The 18,402-nt window shown below is 38.3% G+C and overlaps 2 pseudogenes; both read left to right on the forward strand.

Annotated features, from left to right (window-relative positions):
• The first annotated feature begins 2,379 nt into the window (after positions 1-2,379).
• Positions 2,380-13,358, forward strand: LOC143387095 (von Willebrand factor A domain-containing protein 5A-like; annotated as a pseudogene).
• Positions 13,359-15,162: 1,804 nt separating this feature from the next.
• LOC143387106 (olfactory receptor 10D1B-like) lies at positions 15,163-18,402 on the forward strand (annotated as a pseudogene).

The raw sequence follows: 18,402 nt of genomic DNA on the forward strand, positions 1-18,402 counted from the left end.
GGATTTTTGTCAGTCTTTGGTTTGCTTTGGTCCTGTGTGAATCTACTGCCTTAAGTTTCCTGTGGGTGTTATTAGATGTTCTTTCTCTGACTTAGCCCAGACTCTTCGACCTGTCCCACTTAAGGATCATCCTGGAAGCCCTTTTCCTCAGAATGTTCTCCTGTTCTCTAACCTGCTACTTTCCTCTTGTGTTGCTTTAAAATGTGGGGTGTTTTACAATGCACTGTTTTTATTCAATTGCCTATAATAACAGATTTGCAATGAGGATGCTGGTTATTGCTGTGGATTTGTATAACAAGGCTTGTTGCCTGTTATACAAATGATATCACATGGATAATCAGCATGGGCATGATTTCCAATTTTGTTAAAGTGGATATTTTGTTTGTTGTTCTGGGTGTGGGTATGGGTGGGTATGTGTGCAAGTTTGTGATTCTGTGGATCTAATCTAGGTCTTATTTGTTGTAGACAAGTATGTCATCACTAGCAAAATCATTACCCTAATATGTGCTTTAAATAATGATTTGGATCAGTATAGTGAGTTTACAAATATTTTTACCCAATGCTTCAGAAAGCTTGGGCAGGGATCGTTCCAGAAGGAAAGCTGTTCCTCGAAAGGGCCCCTGTTTTCGTGCCTGCAGGTCCCTTGGGGAAGCATGGCATTCTCTATATTCTGTCCAGGGCTCTGGATAAGCACATGAGTGCTATTGTTCTCCAGCATGCTCTGAGCTCCAGGTGGTGCCATTTTAACTCTTTAAGTCCTATTTTTAGTTAAAGCCCCTATTGGTCCTGGAGATGGCAGCCCAAGTCACACTGTGTCAGATCAGGGAGAGGCAAGCTAGCATATGATCCAGTGCAGAATGGACTCAAAATGACTCCCAGGAGCATGAGGATTCAGAATTAGGATCAAACCCACCTGTGGGCCCCCCGGATAAAAGAATTGCCATTAAATCATGCTTTTGGAACATAAGATGTATCTCTGTTGATATGTATCAAATTACATGGAATGTACCTCCAAAATTATTGTAAAATTTGAGAGGGATGTTTACGACAGCCTGATTTAAAATGTGGGACATGTTGCATGTACACTACTTGAATACTAGAATAATTTGGACATAGCAATTAAAAAAAAGAACTGTGACATGTAAAAGAAAAGTCACAAGGCTTATGGTACAAGGTCTAGGAGACTTAAGATGCTTCTTACATGGGGGTCTGAATAGAATGATTCATAATGATTAACAGTAAATGTTTATTGAATAATAGTAACAATGACAACAGGAACAATGCTGATATCTGTTCCAATTTAAAAATACTAATGTAGGAACTTTGCATATATTAATCCAAGTGTGAAATGAAGGTCTGATGGTTATTATTTTGGAAAGATAATACCGAGTTTCAAGGGAGGTTAAGGTTATGATAGTATTATGGGAAATGAGGGTCAGAATACCAAGATCTGGAAGTAATAATTTGTAAGTAGTACCATAGCTCAGAGGGATAATTGCCAATGTCTAAACCCCAAGCATAATATGGCTTATACTTTTATACATAAGCAAATTTGGGGTATATCTAGGTAAGGAAATTGGTGCAATTCTACTGGAAGGTGCATTCTACATTTCTTATATAGGTACAAGTTTGTCAACAGTCTAGGGACTCAGCTCACATAGCTTAGGGATTTTTATGGCACTAAGCCTAAAGGGGGATTGTTCTATTCCCACTACTTTTTTTCCTGCTTCTGTTACTGCAGTTATCTGTTACAGCTACTTGTTAGCCACTTCAAACCTCCATGGTTAAATGTCAATAAGCAGAGTTGCTATGTGTCAGTGTGCAAAACCATAGCCTGTCTGCTCTTAAACTGCTAAAATTCTCATTTTGCTCTACCATGGGATCTATTCAATATTCCCAAGGGAAAAGTGTATTAAACACACTTTTGAGCTTTTGAAAAAGTGGAATCACTGTTTTAAGTAGGCTCAAGTGTTTTAAAATTTCCTGTTTAGTGAACCTTGTTGAATCATACAGCATCCCCCACCCCCACTTTCGGGGAAGGTTGTCATTTAGAAGGAGCCAAACTATCAGACTCTTTCCTCCTCCTTTTGTTCTAGATCCAACCCTAACTTCTTGAATGTATTCTTATGCAAGAGAGAGGTTCATAATATACTAATATTTGGATGCATATCTCCCAAATGTCACTCTGCTCATGATGTGTCTTTTCCTCAGATCACCGTGTCAGCGTGGAGAGCTCCTGTGGTCTAATCACTCTCCAACAGGAGCCAGGTAAGCCTGATGTCCAACCCTTGTGTACCAGTGCTAGCCCAACCCCTGACCTGTAAGAGGCCTTCTATTATAGCTTGTGGAACTCTTGAAACCTGACCTATCCCCAGCGGCATGAAGAACTTCTCTGTGACCTTGTCCATCCATGAGTTTGTGGCCAGTGTGTCTGCAAACTTAAACTGTGAGAATGAGGAGAAAGTCCCTTTGGAAGCCTCCTTTATGTACCCAATGGATGAAGACTTTGATGTCTTTAGCTTCGAGGACTTGGTGGACAGAAAGAAAATTGTGGCAGACAGGATGGAGGTACAGGAGATGGGTTCTTTGTCTTCTCCCTTCCTTTAATGATTAATGTGAACTCTTTAAGATCTCATTCAAATGCACCTTCACAAAAAATGCTGATGTTGGATGCTTTTTCCTCCACTCAAGTCTAAATGCTGATTTTCCTGAGATCATTTAGGGATAAATCAGTTAAAGGCATTCAAACTCCAGCTGTGAAATTGACAAGACCCATTAATTTCTCTAACAGTCTTTATTTTCTGTAGTCCTGTCTTTTCATTTGTTGTTACCTTTCATTCCCATCCCTCCTATTTTCCTTAGGCCCTACACAACTATGAGGGTGTCATATCCCAGGGTCAGGAGGCCTACTTACTGGAGGAGGACTCATACTCCAGAGATGATACAATGTGGGGAACCTCCAGCCTGGGTCAAAGGTGGAGCTCACCCTGAGGTATGTTCAGGAGCTGCCCTTGGACGCTGAAGGGGCCCTGCACTATGTGCTTCCAGCCATGCTGAATCCTAGATACCATCTCCCTAGTGAATCCTTTTCCCCTTTGAATACTGGGGTGGCATAATAAGGAATTTTTTTCTTCATTTTGGGGTGTGCCAAAACTATTAGAAAGGAAAGCAGAATGAAAGTAATTTTTTGTAGAACATCTTAAAGATAGTTGCCTTGATATGAAAACTCCTCTAGTCCCCTTGGAGGAACTGCCCTGCACACTCAGCATGGTTGCCACCATCAGCTCCCAGCATGGCATCCAGAAGGTCCACTCCAACTGCCCCTTGAGCACTGTTGAGTTCCTTGCAGATGATCAGACTTCTGCTCAGGTAATCAGTAAGAGAGGACTGTTGTTGCCAGGACCCTATTCCTTGGGTCCTGACTTTGTCCAGCCCTTCCCAGGTGGTCCTTACTTTTCCCTATTAACCCAGAGAGGGATGAACTGTGCTCCCTCCTCACCCAGGTTTAATGTGCTGAGTCTTCTTCTGATTCTCCCTCTGCTCCTGGTCATGGTCACAGGTGGTAGAAGCCTGTGGCCCTCAGCTCTGACCTCAGCTCCAGGCAACAAAGAGTGATGTTCTAACCTGAATCCCTTGATAATCCCCAACTCAGGTTTCCTTGGCTGAAGGACACAAGTTTAACAGGGACATGGAACTCCTGGTTTACTACAGGGAGGTGCACAGCCCTCGAGTATCTGAGGAGATGGGGATGCCTGGGAAGAAGCCAGGTATTTTTTTTCTCCCTTTGTACTCTGTTTTTGGCAAATGACTGTCTTAGAATCACTCTCAAATATCCTCACTTCCATTTTCTATCCAATAGCAACTAAACCTACCCAAGTGAAATATTGAAAGAGCTTCACTGCAGCAAGCAAAGAGATTGGCTTGGGAGTACGCTGTGGCATTGTCTTATAGGCAAGTTTAAGTAGTAGATAGTTAGATGAATAATGTGAACAAATAATTCATATCAGAAAATACAGGCATTTATACACATGCAACAGTGATCAGTCCAGATATAAATGCAAATAAAAATGAGCATATGACATCTTTATATTTTAAAATGTCAAAGATTTGCAAATATAATGCTTCATGATTCAAAAGGTATAGTGAGTTTGGCACTGTCATAGATTACTGTGAACAAAATGTTTTCAAGACAAATTTTGCCATATATATCTAAATAAATGCTCCATTTGGTAACTGCAATTTTTGGAATGTTACCTAAGGAAATAAATTTAAATAGAAATAAAAATATGCACTGAATACACTTTAATAACAATGTTAATAACATCAAGTGTTAAATGATTAAAATTATTTCATTCACTATGCTGTGCCCTCATTATTAATGTGATAAGTTAATATGTAGCTAAGGAAATATTATACATTGGCATTTTGGAATAATTTGGAAGAAAGGCCTCCATGTAACTGGAAGTAATAAATAAGTCTCAAAAGCAGGTTACCACTATAAAATAACATATGCCATAGGAAAAAACATTTTTAAAAAAGGAAGTATGAACATAGTCATTGGGATTAGATTAAGACAATGTTTGGTTTCTTAATTTCTTTTTATAATCCAGTGTATAACCCTTATTGATAGATTCTTCATACCTATATGTAATATTCCTGAAATTCTTTCTTTTTTCAAACTGTGACAAATAATAAAATTTAACACCTTAAATATTTCAAGTGGACAGTTCTGTGTCCTTAATTAATTCATCTTTCACCACCATCATCACTATTCATCTCTAAAATTTTATAATGCCCTAATTATTAATTTTTAATACTGTTTAGTGTCTTAGTAAGTTCAGTTTCTTACTTTTCCCTAATTTTTCTTATTATCTAAATCTTTCTGAACACATATGTGCTTTTCCTAATAACAAAAATTGGTACAACCAAGTCAGTCTATTGTTCTCTTGGGCCTTCCTGGATGCCTATATTGAGGTGCAGGGACCATAAAGTATTACTGGAAAGATACCTCCACTCAGTAGCATTTTTTACATGGTTAGAATGGAGGTATTGTTGGGAATAGTCACATTCACAGTGACATGGTTGGGACTAGACTCATGCTTATACAGTTACAACCACTGTGCAGACAGTTCTCTGGAGTCAGTTTCCACAAGCCATCCCAGACTCTCATTACTGATGTGTGGTCAAGGTAGTTTCATACACTTGAGCTTGCAAAATGGCATTCTTTGGGTGGCCTCACTTGGCAACCATAATTCCTTAGGGCCAGCTGTCCCAACCATGATGAGGTCCCAACCTCAAAAATATTTGCTATAACCAGTTCATCTCCCATGAAGCTGCTCTCTCTGCCTTGTACATTAGTTATCTGTGTTTGATTCCTATTGGTGAGCTCTTCATGCCTGTGAAATACATTATTAGTGATTGGTTCTCAGAACATTATTTCATAATGTTCAAGTTTAGAAGATAAGGATTGAGATCTCTATCTCTTTTCTTGTCTGATATTTTTCTAGGCCCCATGCAGATGTTCTTATCTACTCCCATGGCCAGTTCTATAGCTGGCCATCACAGAGGGACATCAAGGACATCCTTATAGGTCTCCTGAATCTCTTCCAGCAATGACATTCAGGAACAGCTTTGTAGCTCACATATTTGGTCGATTTGATTTGCTGTACATTTAACCACAAGGAAGCAAATGAAATCTTGGAATGGCAACCTGACTCAATAAAAACGTTTAATTGTTGTGCCACATGAAGCATACCAGTACAGAGGGGAAAGCACAACATTATTTTTTAAAAACTTAAAAGAATTTACTATATTAAGGGAATGATGTCTTTTTAAAATTAAAATTTAATTAAAAATAACTGTATAAAAATATCTTTTAGAAATAATTTTATAAAATTATTAAGAGTTCAATATGAGTTGAGTCCTCAGCTAAGTTTCATAAGGGTATTGTATCACTTAGCCAACAAAACAATCATATTAAGTAGATATTATATACCTTGATTTTTCAGATGAGGAAACTGGGGATAGCAAGGGGTAGGGTTAAGGTTTGAAAAACCTTGTTTGAAAACAAGGAAGCCAAGATTGGTGAAGTTAAAGATCATTTGAAGGAGGCTGAAAGAAATATAGTAGACAATACACATGCAGTGTTCACCATGTATCTGGTGGTATTCTGAACAGTTCATATGTACTAACTCCCGTCATTCTTATTCAACCTTTCTGACATCTCAGGACAGTGGCAGCCCAACAAAACCCAGGAGTCTCTTGTCACAGAAAGGAATTTACCTTACTCATCAAAGCAATGCTGCATTGTATATCCAGATGTCTGGATTGTATATACATCATTTTTTCAATTAGTCTTTATCAAATATTTTGTGGATGATACCTACTATATTCAATAGCCTGTTTGATTAGTAGATTATCCCATGAATAAAAGATTAAACTGAAACAGGTTCCATGGTCGTATTTTATCTCACGCTTCTAAGGATTTAATTCTACCATTCTAGATTCAGTTTATAAAAATACAACAATGGTGCCTCATTCCATATCCTCTTATATTCTCGGAACTATAAAAGTGGAGTTAATATAATCTAGTCATTCTCATTTCATTTCCATCTCAATAATGATGTTTCAATTCCAGCATCAATTTTCATCCACACCTAAACATAAAATCAGATATAGCTTTAACAGTTTATCCACTCAGAGTAATCTCCTCTGTTTTCCCTCAACCATGGTTTATGTGAAGCTATTTGAATTCAACATGAACCCAAGAACTTTCTTTTCTTAGAATATCAGTGAGTCCTTCATACCAAATCACGTGGAATTTCATTGGTGTGTATATTGCTTATAAGTACTCTTGTAATTTATGAGCTTCAAAATTATGCATATGAGCATCAACCTTTCAAAGATGCAATTAAAGATTTAAACAATGACCTTTGTGATAAGATTACCATTGTTTTGATATGAAGAAGGTGTGCCTCTGCAGATAAACTTATCTGCTGCTTCTTTTGGCAAATGCTGGAAAATGTTCATCTCATGTGTCTCACTCATTTGCTAAGCTTCCAGGAAAATAGCTTCCAGGGACACTGTTAAAAGGGTTGATTATTCTTCTCTTACTTTTTGTATATGTTTATGCCTCACTTGCCAAAGCCCTTTATTAGCTAATACTGCCTAAGAATCAAACACATAAATTTAGATTTGAGATTTTCCTGTTCACTATTGAGTTCACTATAATTGATTCCTGGGGGCTTTAAGATTCTTGCCCTTTTTTTCTCACAGGATCTTTATCCATTTTGTATAGGGAGATCTTTCTGTCATTGTGAGTTTCTATCCAGACATTCCTGAAGATGAGGCATATGTGACCTGTGCAAAATTTATCTTCCTTATGGACTGCTCAGGAAGTATGTGGTGCCCCATGAATAACCAGAACCAGTCTCAGTCACGCATAGAGGCAGCCCAGGTAAGTCCAATTTCTTCTTCTGAGTCAGATAGACAAGTGAGGATAATCTGAGGAGTTAAAGTGGGGTGCATTTGGAGGTGTAGATCTCTTCTCCACCTGAGCAGCAGCTGGTACGACCACTCTGAGGCCTTAGAAGGTAATGTGGCATGAAATCAGGGTGACAGGCTGCAGCCCCAAGAGTTGGCTCGGCAGGGTCTGAGAAGGTCCTGTCACTCTGTCCTTATCTTCTCTACCCTTCAAGAAACACTGATTATGCTACTGAAGAGTTTGCCTATAGGCTGCTGTTTCAACAACTATCAATTTGAATCTTGCTATGAGAAATTCTTTCCATAAGTTTCTGAAAAGACCAGAAAATTAATCTTTTAAAGAAAGGGATTAGATTGTTAAAGATATTACTGAAGAATTGATCTAGGCTCTGGGGATTTCATGTGGGATTACTATTTGATTTGGATTTCTCAGCTGTGTGCAATGTCCAATTGCTGTTCTATACCTGGGTGTATTTTTTTTCTCTCAAGAGGGTGAAGTATACTCAGAAAACAATGAAGGAGGTGGTGAAGAGAATTAAGTTCATGAGCAAGGACCTAGGGGGCGCTGAAATCTTGGCACCACTTCACAACATTTACAGGAAACCCTCCATCCCTGGTCACCCCCTACAGGTAGGAATTGGAACAGACTTAACAGAAGGACACAGGGAAATGAAAACATCAGTCCCTGAGCTTCACTGCAGGAGTTTTAAAATGTGATGTATAATTGGAAGTCTTTATCTTGCAATACTTAACTCAGTCTGATGGACAGGGGAGCTGCCTTTGTGGATTGCCCAAAAGCCTCTGACAAAGTCAGTGTGTGGAGGAGCTGAAAATCCCCAGAGTTGGAAACAGAACTGTGAGGACGCAGTGCAGTGCCAGGGGAAGTGCACGCCTGTTTGAAGAGCCCTGGAGTCTCTGGAATGAAGCAATTAGGGTTTTCAAGAGCAAATTCTGATACTTTACGATGAATTTAAAGTTCAATGTGTATTTTCTTTCTTTATACAGCTTTTTGTCTTCACAGATGGAGAAGTTGCTGAAACACTTAGTGTAATTTAAAAAGTTCAGTTTAACCACAAGAAACATAGGAACAATCTGAATGTGATTTCTGCTGGGGTGACCAGACCCTAATGGTGCCACTTGCAACCTACAGCCTCATAATACCACTGTTTACATCAGGAATTGTCCTCCACACAAAATATGTATTGTATAAATTTTTGCTATTACTATAATTATTACCTTATATTCATCCACACAGAACATTTTAGTGAGTTCTAGGCAGAGATTTCTGATCAATAAAAACTTTCAGTTTTGATTTCATACATGAAAATAATGGAAAACTATGCATGTAAGCACTCTAAATAGCATAGGGGACAGTTCAAAGTTCATGTTGGAAAAGTAGCAGTGAGGGCATCAAGATGCTGGCAGAATTTGGTCTTCAGAGAGAATGATACCAAATTAATTGCACTCATCCTTATGTGATGTCACTAGATTTGAGGATGATGACTCACACTAACCCAAATGAAAAAAGTCTTGTTACGTAAATCTAAATCCATAGTATTAATTTACAATGGAAAACATTTTTCCTGCTGTTTATGTTAGTATTACCAAGGCATTCTCTGTTCATAGATACATTTATTTATGAAATCAGACAGTTTAAGTATGTTTTGGTGCACACAAACTAGGACACAGTAAGATCTTTTCAACTGAAAATCAGAAGGCCACATATTAAGAATGGCCTTCCTGGGCAGATCCAGTGCCCTAATAGTACCAGGAAGGTACATGGAAAAAGTTTCTATATTTTATTTCCCTTGTCAGAGTAATATTCTGCTCAGCATAATGCTTAGTGCCATGTTGACCATTTGGTAGGGAAATGAATGTGGATAGATTTGTTAAGTTTTCAGGTACCCAGTTCTTTATCTGGGAAATGGAAGAGAAACCTGATGCCAGAGATTCAGCATGATTAAATTTTACTGTTAATTTCAGGTTATTTTAAAGTTCCCTGAATATACAACATGTTCAGTGAATGGATTCTATTACAGTTCTCATCAGGGAAGTAGATTAACTTATCCTGTAGTTGTCACCATGCCTTGTTAATGGTGTAAGTTCGCTCTTGAGTGTCCATGTCTAACCTCCATTTATTTATAAGTACAGATGTTTCTCATTTGGCATTGGAGAAGGAATTTCCACCAGCTTAATAAAAAGCATTGTCCAGGTGACAGGGAGCACTTCAGAGTTCATCACAGGTAAGGACAGGATGCACTTCAAGGTGAGGGAAAAGCCCTGTGTCCAGAGATGGGCAATCCAGACCAAGTACACACCAGGGTAGGGGACACTGCTGTAAGGGAAGGAGCCCAACTTGCCTCCAATGTGCATTTTCCCAAAGGCCTGGGCTTTGTCCTTAGCAGGGCTATGTGTGGTCTCATACAAATGTGACCACTGTACATCTAGAATATGGCCTAATTAGTTGGAAGACCAGAAATAAGAATTTAAAAGAGGTTGAGTCTTTTGTATTTGAGAACAAACTCAGAGAAACTAAGAGCTTTGGCTATCATGTTTGAGACTCCAGACCTGTACTTCAGGACCTTTTTTAGTGGTAAATTGAAGGTCCCTTATCAATGCGCACAAGGAGATATCTCTGGTTCTATTTCTAAACTCCTCTTTTCTTTTTCTTTATCTTTTTGGTACTGGTGATTGAACTCAGTGTCTCTCAATCACTAAGCTACATACCCAGACCTATTTTGTATTTTAATTAGAAACAGGGTCTCATTGAGTTGCTCAGCACCTTGCTTTTTGCTGAGTCTGGCTTTGAAGTTGCAATCCTCCTGCCTAAGCCTCCTGAGCTCCTGGGATTATAGGTGTGCACCACTGCACCCATCTCTAAACCCTTCTTTCCCTGTTGTTGCCATGTCTTCTTTAGTTCCATTATTTGGATATCAACTTCCCCTAGCATATCTTCATTCACATTTATGCTATTAAATCTCTCAACCTTTGCTTTCTCATGTGTAAAGCAAAAGAGATAATACCCACATCCCAAGATAGTATTAAGAATTAGGCATAACATGTGTTATGTCACATAGCACCTGATACATAATAAACATTCAGTTAATTGTAGGTATCCTTCTCCTCCTTATTTGTTTCTGCCTATTTGGTTCCCTTTCCTCCATCAGGCTCTTAGGTCCCTGAAGCACTCTCTACAGCCTGCTCTATGCAATATCTCTCTGAGCTGGAATTTGCCTCTTGGTGTGCCTGCCACCATGCTTTTCCCAGAACCAACTGCCATGTTTAAAGATCAGAGGTTAATCATAAATGACCTGCTCATTGGGAAAATGCAGGTGAGGCAGATTAGCAACTGTCCTGACAATTTCAATAAAGTTGGTAGGTAGATTTACATTTCAGCAAGACTGCAAATCCCAGGGAGAGCCAGCCCACCATCTTCCCCATCGTTTCCAGTCTCTGACTTCCTGGGCTATCTGATTACTACTTACAAATTTTAATGTGCTGAGCTGGGGAGGTGCCACTGTTCCAATCATTTGTCTGATCATGTCTGCCTTCCATCACTTCTCTTCTCTAATTTTTAGGCAGTTGAGTCTACAGGAGAAGTATGCCTCAAGTACATGCTCCAGAACAAGAGTTTTAAGCATAAGCTGACATTTTCTCTACAACCCGAGTCAGATGCCAAGTGAGAATTCAGTTTCCCTATTCTTTTCCCACATTTCTCTTCATTTTTCTTCCCTTTATTCTTTTTTTTTCTGTCATCCTTGCTGTTTGGATTCCTTTTATTGATTTTGGTTTAATAGGAATGTTTAATTGTTTCCCTACATTTGCCTTTTTCTTTATAAAACATTCAGTCTTGTCTCTGCTCTTCTCTGACCTTTTCTTCCCTCTGCCATTCCTAACATTTGGAACCCAAAGTAACTGTGGGTGTTTTCTGTAAGTCTCAGAATGTTTTGCTTCATTTTTTTCTGTTAGATTCACCATTCACCGTCTTGCTAAGAAGTCCTTGACCAGAGAAGAGAATTGGGTTTCAGTGAGAGCCTAGTTAAAGATAAAGAAGTCGTGTTGAAGATCAGCATTGAATCTGGAGTCATCAGCTCCTTTACAGCATTCATTGCTATAAACAAGGAGCTTAAGTACCCAGTTCAGGCACCCAGGGCTTATAGGCAGATTCCAAGGCCAATTCTGTTCCATGATGCCTGTAGGAGGCCAAGAATGTGTTTTTCTGGTGAGTTTATCCCATTCAGACTCCCACAGACTAAGTGTCCTGGACATCTGAGTATACTATTTAAAGGAAAACTTGTGAAAGACCTTAAACTGTCTCATTTTCCTTGTGCCTCCACATCCAAGGTTGTCTGGTGAATGTTCAACATTTTTTTCTGTGCTAAGGAGCTAAAATGTGGCCCACTGGCAGAGAGATTTAATATGGAAGGATATTAGAATATAGAAAGTACAGAGAAGCATCAAAAAAACCCAAACTGTTTCCAGGCACTGGGCACACGCCTATAATCCTAGAGACTCAGGAGGCTGAGACAGGAGGATCTTGAGCTCAAAGCCAACCCCAGCAAAAGTGAGGAGCTAAGCAACTCAGTGAGACCCTGTCTCTAAAAGAAAGACAAAATAGAGCTAGGGATGTGGCTTGGTGGCTGAGTGCCCTGAGTTCAATCCCTAGTATCCCCTCCAAAATAAACCGGTTTAAATCTGAAGCTAATTTATCAATGATATGGTAAATGATCCCCCAGATGGCTGGTCTTTGCAATGACCTGATACTGGGAGTGGTAGAAGAGAGGACTCAAGGAAAAGAAAAAGAGCCCCTGAAGTTAGTTGGAAAGTTACTACTTCTCTGCCAGGAAGAAGTAGAAACATTTGTGTAGAAGAGGATCCAGTATCTCAATTTATATAGTGGAACCAAACTACTAAAAAGAACCATATTGTATGTGAATCTTTTCAGCAGTACTCAGCAGATTTGGCATAAAAATGGAGAAAGTAGAGAGTTGAGCTAATTGTTGGAAGATTGCTAGATAGGTGTGATGAAAGCAAATTAACAATATGGAGTTGAAAATATCAGTAATGGAGTGGCAACTGTTGGACTTGATATTTAGATTGCATAAGGAATAAAGATGAAAGGAAGTTTATATATGGGGAAAAATAGAGAAATAAAGACTTATATTTTTTAGATGAAGTCAAAGTTCAGGTGAAATAGGAATGTCTAGGTAAGAAACTGGAAAAATGAATATTTTAAAAGTAAGATTTTTTAGTTTATTTTTTATAAATGGCACAATTCTGCATGATAAAAGGCTTATCATGTCTGGGAGTGTAAAATTGAAGGAGAAAATAGAGCCAGAGTTATTGAATTTGAGGAGGTTAAGAAGCTTTGCACCAGGAAACTGGGTAGGCTACCTCCATGGGTATGCTGAAAAACTTCAAGATGACAGCATATCTTAGAATGAAGTAGAAGTCTACAATCTGGATTTCAGAAGCATTAATTCCTAAAAAGGATAATGCAAATCGATTGCAAATTTACCCACTAGTTGTATCATGACAAGAGAGCTCTCTTGAGAAATATGTATTGAATATTCTGGTGGGATTGATCCTCATGAACAGACCATGAGCTAACACATTCCCTCCCCCGCTGTCGCCTTTTTCTCCATCTCTCCCCCATACTTTGTTAAGGGAAACACTAATGATTCTAAGGATATACAGAACACTTATCCAAATCCCTAAAATGAACGGATTAATAATCCTTTCTCACAGGGTCAGCTGCAGTCCTGCTAGGAAGCAGTAGTGATATGGTGGAAACTGAGCTAAGCTTGGGAATGCCTGGGCTCTTCTGTTGTTTAACCTTACGAAAGAGCTCTAAGTTCCTGTGTTCATATTTGTAAAATTGGGTTAAGACAAACCATCTTACACATTTTTTGATAATCAATCCAAGCAACATGAAAATGCACTAGAAAACTACAACAACCACAAATGTTAAGTGAAATTGCTTATGAATGAGTGTTTAAAATTACAATTAATGATGAATTTGTTTTTCTTTATAACTCAAAGAAAGAGTCATAGTGTTTTTGATTTGAGATACAGCTTTATCATTAACCAACTTAGTTACCTCAGTTACTTTGATTAAACACTTAAGAGACTAAATAACCTTCCTGATTAGCAGTCTTCTTTGCTTTTATTCTACATGAGTCACCGTATTTCCCACTTCATCACTAACATGAATTTGACACTTTCCTTGCTGCTGCTATATTTTGCTAATATTTTCAAGTTGCTAAAGTCCATGTAGAATAGACTAAAGGAATAGAAAGAACCAGAGCACTTTCTTGAGATAGAATTGTGGATCTTAGCATTATCAAATCTAGAGGAATGTATTCTGAAGAGGATGTGATATAAGTCTACTCAATAGTGTTAACAAGACATTTACTTGAAAATAATTACAAAATACAAGCATTAATGGAAGGTGCTTAAAGAACTATGTTTCAGATGTATAAAATAAAGAAAAATTTTTTCTTAGGATTTAGGGGATTTTTTTAAAAGAATTTTTATTGGTACATTGTAATTATATATAGTGAGATTTATTAGTCATAATCTAACATGAAAATTACAGGATTTGATGTGTGTCATTTGCCAGTATCTTCTCTTTCTCTCCTTTCCTGCCTTCCTTGATCTACTTGTTCTACTCATTTCATATCCCTTCTACTATTATAATTATGACAATTATTAGTATTATTTTAATTAATGGATTATTATAATATAACTTGTATATATAATATTCATAATCATACAAATATGATTTTATATATATATATATTTTTTTTTTTAAGAAATAAAACATTTTTAAAATGCTGAACCATTGCTTGGAACATAGTAAGCATTCATTAATTTTATATTAATATGTAAAATTGAGATACACGTATATCATGTACATATGATTCATTGTGGTATATTTGTACATGGACATAGCATAATTTGGTAGACTCTCCTTCCCCACACTTCCCCATGTCTTCTGTTTTCTCCCTTCTTCTTGATCCCCTTCCTCCTCTCTATGTGACTCCCTTCTATTTTTATGAGATTCTTTTGTAAGGTGAATAACAGGTAAAGCCATTATTCATATTGAGTGCCTAGCTTCCTAACACTATTTTTTTCTGCCATTTGCAGAGTCCCCATGTCTTCTGTTTTCTCCCTTCTTCTTGATCCCCTTCCTCCTCTCTATGTGACTCCCTTCTATTTTTATGAGATTCTTTTGTAAGGTGAATAACAGGTAAAGCCATTATTCATATTGAGTGCCTAGCTTCCTAACACTATTTTTTTCTGCCATTTGCAGAGTCTAATGGATAACTGGAGTTTGTTACTTAAAGATATGAGAATTCAAAATATAAATGTGATCAAAAAGATTATATCCATGTGAAAAAGTCTCCTAACTTGGGGATATTTTCAATATTTCTGTAAATCTCTCCTCTTGTCATAGTAAACAATCATTTCTCTTAAAAATAGTTTTTCCAAGATTGGATTGACTGACTCTGAAATAGCCACATCTTTTTACCTGAAATTTTTACATAGATTTTGCTGTTGACTTTCATATGGCAAGTTGCCTCTTTTTAAAAACATAGTCAAAGCTTAATAATGTGACATTGTTGTCCAGATTTTGGTGTTTCAGACTCCTTCTCAGGGTTAGATTTTCTTACAGCTATGAGGATTCACTTAGTGGTAACTGAGTTTGTCCTGCTAAGAGTCCCAAACACAGAGGGTTTGGAGACAGTGCTCTTCATTCTGTTTTTGTCCCTTTACATCTTCTCCTTTGTTTGAAATATGCTAATCTTGCTGGCAATTATCTCCTCCACTCGGCTGCACACCCCTATGTACTTCTTCCTTTGCAAACTATTCATTTTTGACATATTTTTCCCCTCTGTGAGTTCTCCCAAGATGCTATTCTATCTGTCAGGGAACAGCAGAGCCATCTCTTACGTGGACTGTGGGTCCCAGCTCTTCTACCATTTTCTGAGCTGCACTGAGGGTTTTCTGTACACAGTGATGGCCTATGACCGCTTTGTTGCCATATGTTTCCCTCTACGCTACACCATAATCATGAGTCACAGAGTGTGTGCCATCTTGGCTGCAGGGACCTCATTTTTTGGCTGCATTCAGGCCACCTTTCTGACCACTCTCACCTTCCAGCTGCACTACTGTGATCCCAATGAGGTGGACTACTACTTCTGTGACATCCCAGTGATGCTGAAGCTGGCTTGTGCGGACACCTCAGCCCTGGAAATGGTGGGCTTCATCAGTGTTGGCCTCATGCACCTCAGCTGCTTCCTCCTCATCCTCACCTCCTTTAGCTGCATTGTCTGCTCCATCCTGCAGATCTGCTCTGCAGAGGGCCGCTGCTGTGCCTTCTCCACCTGCAGTGCCCACCTTACGGCCATCCTGCTTTTCTACATGCCAGTGGCCCTCATCTATCTAAAGCTAACCCCAAGCCCCTGGCTGGATGCAACAGTTCAGGTCCTGAATAACCTGGTCACCCCCATGCTGAACCCCTTGATCTATAGTCTCAGAAATAAGGAGATGAAATCTTCCATGAGGAAAGCCCTCCACTGCTGGGCTTCCTTCCTGAATAATTGCAGAGAGAGAGATCAGTAGCTAACACTTCAGCCACACATCAGAGCTGATGAAATACTTTTATTTGGATTGCATAAGGTATTATTATTATTTCCATTTTACAACATGGGGGACTGAGATGCTGAGAGTTAAAGTGACTTGTCTCAGGATGTGTGAGGAACAAATAACAAAATGAAGACTCCAGGGTTAGTCTTCTGACACTGGGATCCAAGTTTTCTTGTGGACATTGCAGGGCTCATAAAGAGGAAGGGAACTTTTCCCAGTAGGCAGAAAAAAATGGACCTTCCACTTCTCACTCTTAATTGTATTCATCCTTTTTCATTCCTACGCCTCATCTTCTTCTCACACTGATGTTTTTTCATGTTGGCTACAGTGTTTGTCTCCCCAAACCATTAGACAAGCCATCATTTTATTTCCTAAAGGGTTGTTAGGGAAGTGAGAGAGATGTATCCTCATGGCTTCCAATAGCATCCTATTACTTCAGAACCACAAAGAATGTGTATAAAGAAAATGCTTCTTGCTAGGACCTTGGGCAGGTCTCTCAGTGAAGCAGAAATGCCAGTCTTCAATACCATTTACAAACCCTGACTTTTGTGCTTAGACCTGGAAATAGGCATTGGTGGTAGACATGCAACTTGTGAATCGGAAGAGAGAAGAGATAAAGGGATCCATGGAGAGGGGATTGGGCTGTGATTCCATGTTAGAAAATCTGGACTTGTCTTTGCCTCCATTCAGTACAACCAATGGGCAATGCTGAGTATTGCTGGGTTCCAGCTATTGTTTTGCTGTGTTTGGGGCTTCTTTGTTTTACTAAAAGGGTTTTGCTCTGATTTATCTTCCTCTATTTATTGATTTTTTTTTTTTTGGTTCAACTAGGCTATGAATGAGAAATATTTCATTTCAATCAGGCCAGGTATAATTTTCATAATCGAATTTTAAAAGTATACTATCATGCGTGGGAAACACTGCTGCTATAAAGTTTGTTGTGGAATGAATTTGATTAAATTATGTCATTTCATTATATATGAATATATCACAGTGAAACCCCCTTTTGTGTATAATTAATATGCAACCATAAAAATGTTTTTTTTTAAAAAAACCAGATGTGTCTGCAAATTAAATGGAAATTATTTGAAAAAAAAAATTATAGAGAAGAAAAGATCCTGGTAAGAAGGTGATAGAAAAGGAGTAGGTAGAGACAGAAGAAAGGCTTTTCTTTTGTCTTCTCTTCTCATAATTAGAAAGCAGCCAAGGAACCTGCCAGGCCCAACCAGCAGTATGTGTCTGCCTGTAACCACCAGGGTGAACTGGCACATGGTCCAGGAAGGTAGGCAAACTTTTGCCTGATATTACAGTGAACCTCCTAAAATCCTTCTATTGCAGCTGTTTACCTTTTCCTTTTCAGTAAACAAAAGCCTAAAAGGGAAATGGAAATACATCTCAGGTTATTTGAATTTTACTGCATCACAAACCCTTCTCATTTCTCTTAGGGTCCACTCTAATGATTCCCTTCCTCAGTTTCCTGGCTACATATGGTCATTCAAAACAGAACAATCTATAAGAATAAAATATGGGCTCCTGCTTCTTTTCCAACTCCTGTTTCCAAGTAGAGAAAGATCATCTTAATTCCAATTAATCTAGACCCATTTACTCTCAGAAGGTAAGAGGACTTTCATGAACTTGAGTCTCCTTATAATATAACAGTGATTCCATAGATCTACCTGAAAATGATTATTCATTCTTTCTGCAACAAATCTGAAGGCAGAAAATTATCTTTTTTAATAATTCAACTCGTACAGCTTCCAGGTATGTTTAATGGTAAACATATAAAGATAAAACATATCTTTATGGCTATAGATCCTCCCTTTGAGGTTTCATACAATAGATCCTGTTTGTTTTTACTGTCATATAGATAATAGGTATAGATTATTTTAATCTAAATATTAAATTTTTCTGAATAATTGCAATCTATATACCACCATTATAAAATATAGCCTTCCAGAATTAAGCACAACTCACCAGATACAATTTCTCTTGGGTATCTAGCACTTCCCTCATTTTGAATACTCTCTTTCTTATAAAGAAATTACTGGTATTTATAGGTGTTTCTTCTCTGGATCCAGGGATTTTGAAATGGGAAACTGTCAGGTCATTGCTTCTCCAGTTTGAATGTTGTGCAGAGCTCACCCATTTCTACTTATATGTCTACATTCAGGTTTCCTTAAAAAGCCTTCTTTGACCCCACTCTGGGCTAGCACCATAATGACCATGTTCCTACAGGACCCCACAGTCATGTTCAGCACAGTAAATTAG

This window comes from Callospermophilus lateralis, chromosome 2 (assembly GCF_048772815.1).
Source record: "Callospermophilus lateralis isolate mCalLat2 chromosome 2, mCalLat2.hap1, whole genome shotgun sequence".
Taxonomy (NCBI): domain Eukaryota; kingdom Metazoa; phylum Chordata; class Mammalia; order Rodentia; family Sciuridae; genus Callospermophilus; species Callospermophilus lateralis.